At 42.9% G+C, this 15,836-nt stretch overlaps 1 protein-coding gene across 9 annotated transcripts in view; it reads left to right on the top strand.

The window, feature by feature from the left end:
* Window positions 1-11,481: 11,481 nt before the first annotated feature.
* The window catches only part of NFKB1 (nuclear factor kappa B subunit 1), an 84,198-nt gene continuing 79,843 nt past the window's right edge, over window positions 11,482-15,836 (top strand). For 7 of the 9 annotated variants that reach the window (XM_044428832.1, XM_044428831.1, XM_044428833.1 and 4 more), the window contains exon 1: window positions 11,482-11,821. The gene's annotated coding sequence lies outside the window, so the exon portion shown is untranslated. The remainder of the gene's footprint in view (window positions 11,822-15,836) is intronic. The other 2 variants (XM_044428828.1, XM_044428830.1) reach the window with 1 other exon arrangement.

Below are 15,836 nucleotides of genomic sequence, written 5' to 3' on the forward strand. Positions count from 1 at the left end.
GCCAATTGGCAAAACATTTCTCTTTGAGGACTTTCTTCATCCAGAGAAACAAATGAAAAAAAAGTCACCCAGGATGAGATGAGGTGAATAGAGAGGGTGGGGCACAAGGGTCATTCCACTTTTGGTCAAAACTGCTGAACACTCAGCTGAACAAAATTTCACTGCTGCATGTTGTTTAAATCAGCCATCACAAAATAGGCAAACACATTGAAAGAGTCTCCACCGCCCCCCCCCCACCAAAAAAACCCCCTAATTGAAGCTGAATGCAGCCTTTCACAACAACCCAGCTGGGTACTCTGATGCAAATGGCTTCCTGGGACACTCACCTAGCAGGAGAAGCCTGCACTAGAAGGGACCTGCCCCCCAGATGATAATTCCAGGGGCTTTTTGGGTCCCCCCTCATTTGGCTTGGGACCAAAATGTCTGATGCAGTACCTCTCCTGGCATGAACCTATTTTGTCTGTACGTTATGTTCCTCATCCAAGGCTCTCCTCCAGCTGCCTCTTCCAAGTGGCAGCAATAAAGGAGAGGACCTTCTGGGCGCTGAATCAGCTTGACAGTAGTTTGGAATGATCAACGCCACCCTTGCCTGGCCTGGGGCTCCTTACAGGTCATCTGGCAGGCAATGTATAATAATTGTACTGCTTGAGAAAAGTTGTGAGGATAGTTCTGTTCACTTTTTAATGTAAGCTTACCGGATATTGCACTTTGAAATTGTTTTATGAACCAAGGTTCAGTTATCACTTTTCCCAATTTTCTACTAGCGTTGGAAATCAGAACGGCACAGAAAAATACAGAAGTCAGAAAATAGAGTTCCAATATGCATAATATTAGGGAAACGACTTTTAAAAATTTTTTAAATCTATATATTAGGCAAAATGTATACAAAAATGTATGTATTTGAAGAAATGTGCACACATACTTAGACATTTTCAAGAGAACATTTTAAAGGTAAATTATCAAAAGTCAGGGTGATCCATACTTAAGACTGGAGAAATTTTTAATGCTTGAGTTGAATCAAACATTCCAGTAGAAAAATGAAAAAAGGAAAGAAATCAAAATTAACAGATTCATTCATTGCTAGGCTTGAGTGAGCAAGTATACCTGAGACTTGAAAAACATTCACATGATGTGAATTCCTTGAAACATAACTGACATTTATGGGGGCCATGAAGTCCAGCTCCAAGGTCTGCACTTTTCTAGTCTCAGAGCTGGGATTCGGAAAAACCCTATAGGAATATAGGAATATCTGGATTCTAACACTACTGGAGGATGGAAAGCATGTGAAAAAAGAAAGGTTAGCTTGCAAGAGTGGAGAAGAGGTTTGTCTTGGCAAGTGGCTTGACTGTTCTTAAAATGCACTCAAGGACAAAATCTTTAAGCTTAAAGGCCTCCCATTTCAGAGATAAAGTGTTGGAATGAGATACATGCATTCAGTCTTTATCACTAGTACTAACCTAGATCTTTTCTGGACCTTGGACTGCCTACTGAATCTGATTCAGTCCCTAGAGTTCTATTCTTACGCCACTGTAAGCAGGACCAAGCACAACCAAATGTATCATTCAGCCATGTGGTGAGAAGTTCAGCAGTATGGCCTTCATCCTCTGGACAGAAAGGAACATTGAGGGGAACCTGCAATTGCAGCCTATGATTCTTATACTGTTTAAGTAAAGATTTCAAAGTGTGAACAATAACAAAGAGTGATAGCAGTCCCGGGCAGTCAACAGTAGTTTTGACTACCAACAAGAAGACAACTTGTTGCAAAAGCCATCAAGGCGAGTCCTGAAAGGTGAGCTAACATGGGCAAAACTATCAAGGCAGTGGTGCTGAGCCTAAAGTTTACTATAATAATTATTTATTACATTTCTATATTGTCTGTATCTGAAGCTCTCTGGGCAGTTCACAACATTTAAATCACACAACCTGATTTCAACCAGGCCCAACCCTGCTAGACTTCCAAGATTAGGCAGGATCCGGCACACAACCAAAAATTAGAAGCCCCAAGTGAAGCAATGAGGTAAAGGATACCTGCCACACCTTTCAAAAGTGATCAGAATACATCCGTCCAGCCTTCCCATGTTGAGAGGAAAGGTCAATATGTGTAAGGGCAGGGTGAGAATTCCCCAATGTGTACAGCTCTATGGAAAATATTGTGGGTGGAGAACAAAAATAGACTCCAGATAGAACAATTCACAGGCAAGGCAAAGAAAAATACACCAAGTATGGTTGTTGATGGATTTTTTTAAAAGCCAGCTGCAATTCATTTCTAACATAATTATATTTTGTGCTTGCACAGCAAGAACAGAAGAAAGTGCTCTAACAGAACATAGTTTTTGGTGGCATACAAAGGCTATGCAGATCTACTCAGGAGTTAAGTCCCTCTAAATGCAAAGACCCTAAGTGCAGGTGCCTATCGAATCATAATAGTAATGTTGGAAGGGGCCAGAGGGCCAATAGCTCCAAGCCCCTGCTCAGTGCAGGACTCCAAGTTAAACCATCTCTTTTAGATGGATGTCCAGTTGCATCTTGAATGCTTCCAGTGTGGGACAACCTACAACCTCCCTAGGTCACTGGTTTCATTGTTGTCCTTCTCTAACAGTCAGGAATTTTTCCCTGATATCTAGTCAGAATCTGGCTTACTTAGCCTGTTATTCCATGCCCTGCATTCTGGAATGATGGAGAGGAGATCCTGTCCTCCTTCTTTGTGACAGTCTTTCAAGTACTTGTGGAGACCTGTTCTCAAGGTGAAACATGCCCAGTTCTTTCAATTTCACCTCACAGGGCTTTGTTCCCAGGCCCTAGATTATCCTTGTTGCTCTCCTCTGAACCCTTTCCAGCTTTCCCGTGTCTTTCTTATACTTTGGGCCCCAGAATTGGACACAGTACTCTAGGTGAGGTCTGACTAGCGCTGAGTATAGGGGAATTCACACTTCACAGGATTTGGAAGTAATACTTCTATTAATGCTATTCTAAAATAGCATTTGCCCTTTTTCCAGCTACGTCACATTGTTGACTCATGTATAACTTGTGATCTACAACTCCTCCAAGATCCTTCTCAGTTTTAGTGTTGCTGAAACAAGTATTCCCCGTAGAGTAGCAATACATTTGCTTTCTTTTCCTAGGTGTAGAACTTGCGATTTGCCCCTATTGAATTTCATTTTATTGTCTTCAGACCAGTGCTCCAAACTGTCATGATCAGCTTCAATCTTCTTTCTGCCTTCCTGGGTATTAGCTATTCCACTCAATTTTTACAGTCTGCAAATCTGATAATCATTCCCAGAATTTCCTCATCCAAACCAGTAATAAAAATGTTGAAGATGCCCGACTTGTTACCTCCCCCCAGTCTAAGGGGGCACTTTTTGAGTGCGATTTTCAAACACTTTGGATCCACTTGATAGCTGTTTGATCTTGCTCACTTTTAGCTAGTTTGCTAATCAGGACAAAATAGGGCACTTTGGCAAAAGCTTTGCTGAAGTCAAGATAGATTATGTCAATAGCATTCCCAAAATTGACCAAGGAAGTTTATCCCATAAAAAATGAAATCAGATTAATCTGGCAGGTTTGAAAACTTCATGTTGACTTCTAGTAATCATTGCATTAGTTTCAAGGTGTTTGTAGAGTGAGGGCTTTATACTCTACTCCAGAATTTTCCCAGGGATTGATGTCAGACTGGACTGTAGTTCCTAGGTTCTTCTTCTTTATCCTTCCTTGATGAAAGAGACAACATTTGCCCTTCTCCAGTCATCTGGCACTTCCCCTGTCTTCCATGAATTCTCAAAGATAATAGACAGTGGATCTAAGAATTCTTCTGCCAGCTCCTTCACAACTCTAAGTTGCAGTTCATCAGGCCCTGAAACTTTGAACTCATCCAAAACAATTAGATGATCCTTGACTATTTGCCTATAAATCTCAAACTGTCATACTGCTCCTTCAGCTTGCACTTCCCCTTTATCAGGAAGGTCATAGCTTTTCTTTTGGGAGAAGACTGAGCTAAAGTAGGAATTGGGCACTTCTGCCTTTTCTTTGTCATCTGTTATCATTTTGCCATCAACACTGAGTAGCTGAACCCCCATTTCTTTCCTCTTTTACTTTGGATCAAAGCCTACGTGACATAAAATTAATCCAAAGAGTTAGTTTCTTCTCACTGTCTGATGTAACTTATCCAAGAGAACCAAACTAGGTGCTCTAGTCAGGGGTGACGTTAAGTAATTTTAGGTCCTAGACTTACAGAGTTGGGGGTGGCTTTAGGCATGACTTCAGCTGTGAAATGCACAGCAAGCATCTCTTTTGTCTCTCCTTCACCTTTCCATCCCTTACAACAGCCTCTGCATTTACAATATGTTAGAAGAACCAAAAGAATGTTCATCAACCTTAGTTTAAAAAGAAAATGCTCTGAGCAGGTGCTGATTCATAATTTGAACCAATTTTAATATAAAAATAATAAAGTGAGCATCTGTAACAATGGACATGGCCTGTAAGTATAAAACTTTTTTTTCCATAGACAAATGGAAGCAATGATGCTCAAGCAGCCAGTTTGGCCTCAGTGGGCCCCAGAAAGCTGCTGGTCCAGGTGCTGATAATGAACATGCCTGCCTTTGCTTCAATCAGCTGCCACACTCTATGTGGTCACTTTGCCAGGGCCCTGAACATCAATCCAGTCTTGGCTGCTTCATAGATTATGGTGACAGACTTGTGTGCCAGGAGTGAATAACTACTATATCTGTACAAATAGGCAGGTAGGGGTGCTGTAAAGTGCAGCATAGGTCAGGTGCGATCCTGAATACTTCACCTGCCTGACCCCCCCCCAACCCGCCCCAACATTGCCTCCCAGCTGCTTTCATCCTGATGGCATTCTAGGATCACAGATAACTTCTGCCAAGAGACAAAAGGCTAAGAAGCAGCAGGTTTGGTTATGGGCATATATCCCTTTCCTATCTGCCTTTGCCCACTTTTGTATCATTTTTTAAAAAATAAAGCAGTTTACAAAATAAAAATAAAATCTAACACCTAAATGTGTTAAACCATGATAAAAATAAAATTTTATTAAAATCAATGGTGGAGGTAGCTGACATTACTAGTGGTCAGAGCAAACAAATATGACTTGAGTTGTTGGACACACTCCACATTAGAAGCCTATCTAATCTCAGTGGAGGGGCCATTACACATGGTGGGTACCACGACAAAGGCTTTCTTCCATACCACAGCCAAACCAAGCTCTGTAGATTGCAGTCTAGCCAGCAAGCTCTCCTGCTCAGAATAGTGAGGCTATGGTGAGCTTTATACGAAAAGGTGGCTTTTCAGATAACCTGGGCTGGAGCTGATTTGGCACTATTACATCATGCCACTATCACAGGTAATTTGATCCTGAAACTTTGGGCTTTTTTACTTTGTGCACTCTTCATTTCCTGACTCATGCTTGCTTATGAGTTCTTTAGATAGCAATGTAACCCTCCAGTTTTCCTTCTGTGCCTAATCAGCACTTTCAGAAAGTTTTTTTTTCAAGCAGTGAAAATGCAGCATTTAATTGTGAAAGTGAAAGAATGCAATTTCCTCTGGCATATTTGCATTATTCTGCTATACCACAGTGTCATCTAGAGCAGCCTTCCCCAACCTGGTGGCCTTCAGAGGCATTTGGACTACAACTCACAGAATTCCTATCCAGCAGGACCATTGACTGGGAATTCTGTGTGCTGTAGTCCAAACGTGGCTGCAAGGTGCAAGGTTGAGGAACCCTGATCTAGAGGTTACGTAGTGAATAATCAGGCAAGGAAATGCCTTCCTGCGGAAGATTTCAGTTCTTCAATGAAAGCAAAAATAGACACAGTCAATTAACAGCCTTGTGTACAAAGTTTTATTACTAAACAGTAGTGAACAGTAATGTAGCATTTTTAATGTGGAAAGTGTGTATGTCATTATTTTATTTGGCTCACAGGTTAGCTCTGAAGATGGGTAAGGGCAATGCTCAGTTATGGACAAATTCAAAACAATGAAGATCTTAGTGAGGTGATAATTTTATGCTACATAATACAATTCTTTCCTGCAAAGTAGCATTCCTGCCTATAACTAGTATGCCAGGTGAAGGCTAGGCTTTGTCCGCAACCCCCTTCCTGACAATGAATCTATTATATTGGGGATATTTGTACAGAACATTTCAATCACATTATCAGCCAGCAGCAGATTAAGCTGAAGGGAAGACATTTAGGGGTTAAGATTACTGTAAGAGTGGTTCTGAACCCTTTGACAGTTTTTCTAACATAAATTGCCACTCCCCATCTGTGCAGGGGCAAAGATACACAGTAGATATTCTCCTAAATTCTCCTATTTGGCAGTGCTAAAATATTAACAGAAATTCCATGTAAATTCTCAGTGTCACTTGTAGTCTGAACTTACAAGAATGTGAGTTGTCCAGGACTCCTGGGTGAAGAACAAGTACATCAGCTTGGCAACCAAGTGCAGATTGGTCCGAGTGATTGTTTTCCCTAAAGCAACCTACGGTTGTGAAAATTGGACAATGAAAAAGTTAGATAACAGGAAAATCAACTCATTCCAGCTATGGCGTTCCATAAACAGCAGGGGTGATGAGCAAGCAGGTTCTAAAGCATATTCAACCAAATGCATCCCAGGTCTGCAAGATAACAAAGCTGAGACTAACTTATTTAGGCCAGGTCATGCAATCAGGCTCATTAGAAAAAGATATTATGGTTGGAATACTCAGCGGCAAAAGAAAACCAGGTTGCCAGAGTGAGGTGGTTAGACTCCATCAAAGAGGACGCAGGCTGAAAGAGGTGGCACTGGATTGAAAAGTGTGGCAAGATTTGTCTCATAGGATTGCTTATGGTCAGACCGGACTGAACAGGTGAACATACATACATACATACATACTGGGTGAAGGCAAAGTTTCACAGATGGAACTGTCAACATAATTTTCTTCTTCAAAGAAAGATCAGAGTTTTTGTGCCCTGTACCAAAATTGCATTGAGGATTCAATGAATGAATGGAAAGAGTGTGGGGAACTTGCAGCTGGCCTTCCAGATGTTACTGGACTGTAGGCTCATTAGTCACAAGCATAGCCAGTGGTGAGGAATGATATGAGTAGCAGTCCATGTTTCCCCTCACATATTCTCTGCTCAAAGGTTCAGCTAAATAGCAGAGGCTGGGGTGGAGCAGCTACTCACTTTCCAATGTTGTCTAAATATGGCGTCATATTTAAGCAAGGAATCCTTCAGTGGGCCCCCTCCTGCACCAGTACCCCCTCAGCCAGAGTAGTATGCAGAGCAGTGCAGTGCAGAATAACAACTGCAATGTCTTGGTCTCCAAGTAGGAGTCTGGGAGACACCACTGTAATTCCCACAATGGCTTTGACTTAGTAGGGTTGCAAGTACTGTTGCGCTGTAGTAGTACAGTTCGAGTGTGTAGTAGTGTTGCACTGTCATAAACTGAGACAGCAGCTCCAGGGCAGGGAAGAATTGTGCAGGGATACTGCAAGCCAGGTGTCTGTGGTGAGATCTGTTGGAGCCCCAGCAGGTGCCAAAGAATGCTAAGCTCTGACCCACGATTCACTTCCTTGGGTCATCAGAGCAAGGTAAAGCTAATCCAACATCCCCTGGAAGTTTATGAGGAAGTATAAAGGCTTTGGCACCACCACCTTGAATGCCTCTGAATGGAAGGCAGCACCATGGCTAATCCTTTGCCAATTCTTTCCAAATATCTAGACATGCTGAGTGGTCTGGCTCCAGGGAGCCTGTAATCCCCTTGTTACAACACCTTCACTGTCTACTGCTCTGTTTCTGGGCACATTTCAAAGTGGCACTTAAGACCTATAAAGCCCTCAAGAACTTTCCCTAAAAATACTATATTCTCCCATACTGTTGGAGTTTTAAGACACTCTTCTTTCATTCCCACCACAATTTGATGGCTCTGGAATTCCTTGCCAATCAGGGGGCTAGGCTAGATTGGTTCCCTCTTTGCTTTCCTTCTGCCAACAGGCAAAGATACTTTTATTCAATATCTTTGAATATCTTTGGCATACACAGTGGTCTGTTCAATTGGGTGTTTTAGGGTTTCTTTTATTGTTGTTTTTAGTTGTGTTTTTAACCTATCTGTTTTATGACTATCTTGTTTTTCATTTTAATGTTGGGAATTAACTACCTTAAGCACAATTCCTTTGATAGAAATAAAAGGAATTTCTATATTCCTGTATATTGCCTTACTATTGGTATCCTGCTGTACTGTGTATTCTGCCTTGCTGTATTGATTCAGCTATACATGTCTTCCTGCTAGCTGTGGCTCAGTGCCTCTATCCACCTGGCCCTTGTAGGAAACAACAGGAATCAATTACAGCATCTTGCTGTGTATCTTGCCTTGCAGTGCACCCTGCTGTGCTATATATTGTATCTTGAGTGCCTACATCCTGCCTGATGTTTTATGTGTATCCTGCCCTGTTATCTTGTACCTGCACTGCTATTTGACTTCCTGTTTCTCAATCCATGGTTTCTTCTTGGCCATGTTTTGCCCTGATGCATACTTCTAGTTCTTAACCTCAGTCTGCACCATGACTCTGCTTTGGACTGGCCATTACATCTTGCTTTTGAACTCTTGTCTTGCCTGAAGTTCTGTTGCCCTGCGCCCGGTGCCTCTGTTGCTCTTGCCGTGTCTCTTGCTGCCCATGTCCTGGCCCTGGCCCCTAATGACATGGCTCATGCCAAGAAGTTGATTCCAGATCGAATCCTCTTGCCTTCCAAACCAAAAGGCATTAGCTCCACTCTCAGGGCAATTCCTGCAGCTTGTAGGCCAGAAGGTGGGAACATCAGGCCCTACTCAACTGGTCTGCTCTTTTGCTCCGACACCAGACTGAGTGAATCATGTTGAATCCGCCCCCTCTGGCTTTGTCTGTTCAACAGTGACTCCTCCAGAGCCAGACATGGGCTTCCATTAGTCTCCCTCTTATCTCAGGACTGGCTGAGAACTCTGACCCTGCCAGTTCTTCGAATTCAGATTCTGTGACAACAAGCACAGAATGCTGTATTTCAGGAAAAGCAGACCTAGTCCCTATGGTGGCAACAAGGGGACTGTCTTCTTGGTGATTGCCCCTCAGTTATAGAAAAATATTTCCAATGAGGCTCACCTGGTCCTGGATTTTCTTATTGTTTAAATTTGCTTCAATATGTATCTCTGCATATACTGTTCACAGGTACAGTAGATAATATATGTATTTTTAAGGTTTTGACCAATAGCTTTGATTATTGGAGGGTACAGAAATAAGTGAAATAAAATCTTGTGGATGGCTAGAAACTCAGAAGCCCCTCTGTTTGCAACGAAGTTTACTTCCAGGAAAGAAAACATACAATTTCAGCCCAAAGTGGCTTCACCACTGGTTATGCTGGTTAGGACTGATCAGTGTTGTGGTCTTCCAAATGTTTTTGAACTCTAAGTTGTTAAGTGCTCTCAGAAGTCCCTGTATTATGCCTGAAACCCTTTACTCACCTTCCAGTGAGCAAAGATAAGGGGGTCCCAACCAGGATTGAAGCCCCAAATGGCTGAGAGGCCATCTGTCCCACCATTTGTCCATGGACAAGTTGAAATAAGGTACAGCGGCTCGGATGTCTGCTGCTACACTTCAGTCCCATGGATGAGTTGATTTTTGCCTGCATATGCTTCCCCTCCCGTTTCCCCATTCTCCTGAATCTTTCTGCAATCGAGCCCCTTCCTCTTCCTGGCCTTTTTACAAATAGGGATGTTCTTACTAGAGAGGATAATTTACTTACAGAAATTTGTGAATTATTTTTTTCTTGGGACCTGAGCTTAGCATCTTTTTGATATCTAGCACCACCCCTGCCCAAGAGCAAACCCCAGTGAGTTCAGTGGGAACTTATTTCTGAGTAGATCAGTGTAGGATTGTGTGGCAATGAATAGCACAGGGATGGCAAACTGAGGCTCATGAGCAGCATGCAGCTCTTTGATTTTATTTTGTGGTTTGCAGAGGGGCCGAAATGTGTCAGTGAGCAATTCTGCTTGAAACCAACGAAAGAACAAATGGGAGCATCTTGCAGTTAAGCCACTGTATTGAGCTGCCATTATTCTCTCCTCCTCAACCAGCCGTGTCTGTTATTGGTCAGTCGGAGTGCCAGGCTGGGCCAATGGAAGCGAGACACATGCGAGGGAAGGACAAAATTGCAAGTCTCATTTAGAGCCAGAACTGTTATTGAAATGGTGTGTACCAAGGGGAGACTGACGGAGCCTAATGGAACAGCACCGGTTTGCTTCTTAGATGGTCTGTATTTCAGAATAGCCAAGAGACTTCACAGAAGTGTTTTGGATGCTGTCATTTGGCTTCAGCCTACCTCAGAGGGTGGTTGTGAAGCTAAAATGACAGTTCACTGTTCCTGTGCACTGTCCTGAAGATACTTTTTCACAGCTACTTACAAAAGGCAACACAATTGTAAACTGTAATTGGTAAAGAGTCTCTTCTTACTAGATGAGCTGATGGGGTGTCTTGTTATTCCTTGGCTTGGGGAAGGGTTTGCTGCAAATAATGTATTTGCAACAGTATATTTGCAATGATATATTTGCAGCAAGTAAACGTGCAATATGTCACTTGTACCAGAATCTGTTTAGTCATAATATAATTATTCGTTCATGTCTTGCAGCGCTCAAACATCTGACATTTACAGTACGCAGCTCTTGCTTGAGCAAGTTTGGCCACACCGGGATGGTATTGTTTTTCTTTAAATAAAAGGTACAGTCATAGCTGTGAGGGCGTGGCTAAAGCAAGGATAAAATACATAGGATTGAGCTCGCCAGAAGTCTTTTGCATATATCGCTGTTCCTGGTATACGGTGTGTATCCAAAGTATATCAAACAAAATACAGCAATGAATGTGAACTAAAACGCACTACTTCTCCCCTGGGGCTCCCGGTTCCCCCACGTTTGCATTTTTGCCAACGATCTCTGTCTACAATCCTTAAACGCGCGTGCCCCAGAGTAGGGCAGGCTTCAGCACCCGCTCGTACCTTTAGACTATACCCCACCCCCCCGCCACTGGCTAGTTCGGTTCAGGCTAACGGGAATTGCACGGCGAAACAGGAGGAGAGAACCCCAAGAAGGTTGCAAGAGGTAGGAGTGGGAGGAGGAGGAGGAAGCAAGCCCTACTGAGTAACTGAACGCCGTGACGACCGACTTCCGTGGAAGCCGCACGCCGAAGGGTGAGAGAGTGAAGTTGCGCATTTGGGGCGCGGCCGCGCTCCCGCCCCCTTCCCCGCTCCCTCAGGCGGCCGTTTCTTTTCTTCTTCCCCGCCGCACTCACAACGTCAGTGGGAATTTCCAGCTAGGAAGTGAGAAGGAGGTGGTAGGAGTCGAGTGGGCGTGTGGAGGAAGAAAGGCGGGAGTTCCTCCCAGGCGCGCGCGCGACGGGCGCGGAGGGCGCGCACGGGCGCGCGCGCGCGACAGGCGCGGAGGGCCGCCCGGGCGCGCGCGGCCGCTGGAGAGAGCAACCAAGTCGTGCCGAGCCCTGGCAAGTGACAGCGCGCGAGGCTTCTTCCCCCTCCCGCCCATCCCAGCGCGGGGCGAAAAGGAGTCAAGCCGGAGCGTTGCGGCAGCTCAGTTCCTCCTGTTATCGACGGCACCGGGGCTCGTTTGAGCCGCTGCGCAGACATGGCGCTTTTCTGACGGGAATCGTTCTCGTCCTCCTCTTTCTCCTCGTCCTCCTGGGTCCTTTTTTTTTTTTTTTTTTACTGCTCCTGTCACTCCCGCATAGCGACTGGGTTCTCTCTTCTTTCTCCTGGCAAGACGTACCCCGGATCGCGGGCTTGAAGGGATACCTGAGGTGAGCCTCGGGGACGGACGGACGGACGGACGGACGGGGCGCGACGGGACGGGACGGGACGGGCGGGGCAGGGGCCTGGCGCCGCGTTCGCACGGCACGCTGCCCTGGGAAGCGTGTTGAGAGAGAGCTGCGCGCGCTCTCGGGGACACGCGGGAATGTTATGAAGGCGGGAGCGACTCGGGACCGATCTCCCCCCCCCCCCCCCGTTCCAGCAAATCCAAAATAAGTCCGGCGGCACTCTTCAAGACCTGCATTTATTGTGGCAGAGCTTCCGCGGACAGGACCTGGTCAGGCGGCCTCTCCAGTACACGGAAGCTTTAACCGCAGTAGATCCGCAGTACTTTTAGGTGTGTCGGGCTAGTCTCTTCTCTTCTATTTTATTTGATATTTCTGTTGGCTATGCGGATTTCATAAAGTCGCACGAGGAAATGATTTGCGCGCGGAGGACAGATCTAAATCTCAGGTGTGAAAATGATCAAATCTTTAGCCTGAAGCGCTTCTAGATATGCGTTAAAGGGCTGGATTTTGGTGGAATTACACTTTGGCTACTGAGTTCTGCATTTTCTGTGTGTGCCTGGCTCTCTGTGTGTGTATTTGTGTTTGTGCATTCAACAGCTCTTTCTACTTCCTCATTCTTCTATAAGTGAACAAGACTATTAACTCCTGTATGTGAAAAACGCTAGAACTTAAAAAGAAGCACACATGGCAACGTCTTTAAATGGTGCATTGGAGGAACTGAGATGCCTCCTTTCTTTCTAACAAAGTTCCTATCCCATTGCAAAGCTGAGTCAAAGGCTGATACCCAACTGGTGAAGACTTACTTTCCCTCCCCCTGTCACTTCCTTTCTATTCCAGGAAAAGCCTCACCCTCTACATGACAGTCTGTTATAATATGACTTTTAAAGGCACAGGAGACCTGCCAGGGGGAAAAGGTGGCAGCAGCTCTTTATGGTTGACACCAGCAGTGGGAACAAGTACAGGTCTTCATCTGTGGAGTAAAAAAAAAATGTAATTTCAAACTAGAAAGTTAAAAAAGTATTCCCATTCAGTGTTGTTCTTAACAGTTACACATTTTTAGTGGGTCTCCTTGATACCAATGACAGTGTTTCTTCTGCTGGACCGGTAACACTTGAAAAGTTGTCTCCAGTGCATAAGTTGTTGATGTTTTCTTTTCAATGCCAGTGTTTTAGCCTTGAAGTAGCCTCAGAATGGATGAAACAAAAAGTATGTGTAGACTGCATTTCCTCCACTATTAAGTTTACCACACCTAAATTGCAGTTATCTAGGTTTGAGAGAGAAGGATTTGTCATTTAAATGGAGAGGTCCAGGAGCTAACTGTTCATTTAAGTCTCCCCTTTCACTGCATCTTAATGCCAGTGTCATTATTTTTCAGTTGGACACAACATTTGTCAGTGTTGATAGTCTCTTCCATGCATGAAGCCTGGGGCAATTTCATTGTCTAAACCTTTACAGCAGCCTTTTAAGAAATGTATCTTTTGGTGGGAGGAAGTATTCAGCAGAGGTTAGTATCTTTTTTTCAGTGCCAAAATTCAGTATTAGAATATGTTAAATAGCTGAGATTTTTCCGAGCATATGCAGAATGTGGGTCTTTCACTAGATAAAGAAAAAGGAATTTAACTGCAACTTTGACTTCCAGGTGGATTTGAGTTCCAGATGTTCTCATATTGAGAACTAATTCCTTGTCAAAAGAGATGCTTCCTTTGTGGTTGTGGGGCCAATGACTACTAATGGCCTGTACAATATACATCAAACACATTCATTACATTTTAAAAGCCAGAAAGAACACACCAGAAAGAATTCTGTGAAATGACCTTAAGTTGGATTAGGCATCATTGGTTTTGTAGAGAGATTGTATTTTTCTGAAACTGTTCTGGTTTAATAATTTCATTTCAGATATCGGCATACCATTCATGTACCTTTTAAATGGAAAGAAAATATTCAGTTGGTGAAGGCTTCATGTAGATTAAAATCAATGTGGTACAGGAACAGGAGGAGATACCAATATATATCTTGTTGCTTGTTATTACTATATCCCAAATGTTTTGTTGAGACTTTTCATGGATATATAGGAGTTTTGTGGGAGAATCTAGGCTGATGCAATGGAAATTGCAGGACAAGAGATTTAATTTGCCATTAAATCATCATAAATGTGCTAGACTGTGGGCTAGAGAGAGCGTTGTAAAGGCAATCTACTATGTGTGCATGTTCTGAAATATTCAATGTCTTCAAAAGATATGCTTTTGTAATAATTAGATGTTTGTTTATTTTTCCATGACAGTTCTGTATCACCTAAAATCTGATAAAATGATGTATGTAAAAGTTGCTTTGATATTTGATTGATTTATGTCTTTAGTAAAATATATCAATGGTATCTGAATTGTTCAGTTCCCTTTCTCCTCAGGTTCTCTATGCAAAGTTGCAAGATTAGGATGTGGAAGGGTTTTTGTATAGCACAATCCCTTCAGATATATAAACCCCACTGAGTTTGGTTAGCCCTAATTCTGGGCATGGAATGGCATCTCAAGTTACCTCTCAGTGGAGGATATTCATTAGTGGTTGTTCCTTTTGTTAATGAAGGATGCTGTCAACTTGCATATGTAATATTATGCAATCTTAGAATTTCCCAGTCTTTGTTAGTTAACTGTTAGCATGCATTATCATTTTTGCTACTAAAAGCCCTGTTTACACAGATCCCCTCTTTTTTTTGTTGGTATTTCTGGGTCTTTTCAAAAAGCAAAAGCCATGTCATAAGGTTTCCTCCTTTCTCTGTAATAAAACTATGGATGAAAGGGATCGCTAATCATAGAATAAACACAGATCTTTTCTGTGGAGTAATATGATTTTTAACAGAATATCTGCCTTTCCTAAAAAGAAATTTACAACCTAATGCTAAAACGAATTTAGAGACTTTTTAAAAAATTGAAGAACGTCATCTAGTACAGAGTTCTGTTGCACTAGTGAGATGCCTTGTGCCCCACAAGTATACATGAGTACAGTCGTACCCTCCTGTTCATGTTCATCAGAAGCTGGTACTGAGAAGCATACTGTCTCAGACACTGGAAGAAAAATATAACCAGCATAATTCATAGCCATTGATAGCCTTATTCCCCATGAATAAACTAAATTAAACAATAAACAATATAGAGCTACTATTCATATATGAGTATTTGATATATTTAGACAAAGACCTTAAAGTCAAGAAGTTCCTTCTTTCTCATTCTTCTGCTTGGTAAACAAAGTAATTTAGTTTCCAAGACTAACTTTTAGAACTACGTAGGAAAGAATGGTATCAAAGGACCATTTCATATATGACAGTTTTCCACTCAGAAAATAGTGCCTGTAGCGTACTGGTATGACATACCTTGCTGCAAAAGCTGACGTTTCCTGCCACAGTTATGCATACACAGTGAAATAAATGTGGGTGCATTCATTGTGGGTTGTCAGAATGAGAACAAACAACTGCACTGTATGGTTAGACTAACGTTTGTTGTACTGTGCTTAAAACATTACCCTCTAAAAGTTGATAGGCAAGGTACGAAATTAAGGTTTTCCCTAGTTGTTAAGTCATTAAATCTTACAAAGGTATTCTGATTCTGTGCTTTATCTATAATAGTTGAAAGTCATTGACAGTTCTATCCATCCCTTTCCCATAATACTAGAATCTGGGGTCATCCCATGGAGATAATTGATGGAGAGATAAAAGAAAGTACTTCTTCACACAGTACATAGTTAAACAGTGGAATTCACGACAACATGAAGTAGTGATGGCCACCAATTTGGATGGCTTTTAAAGGGTATTTGAGAAATCTGAGGAGCAGAAGGCTTTCAGTGGCTATTAGTTTTGATGGCTATGTACTACCTCAGGTAACTGTGGCAGTACACCTGTGTACACCAGTTGCTAGAAAACTTTGAACTGGAAGGAGCTGTTGTAGTCATCCTGGTTGAGGGATCTTCTGGGCACCGGGTTTGCTGCATGGACTAGATAGACTGTTGG

The sequence above is a fragment of the Varanus komodoensis genome, unplaced genomic scaffold (assembly GCF_004798865.1).
Source record: "Varanus komodoensis strain SLA01 unplaced genomic scaffold, ASM479886v1 scaffold2, whole genome shotgun sequence".
Lineage (NCBI taxonomy): Eukaryota > Metazoa > Chordata > Lepidosauria > Squamata > Varanidae > Varanus > Varanus komodoensis.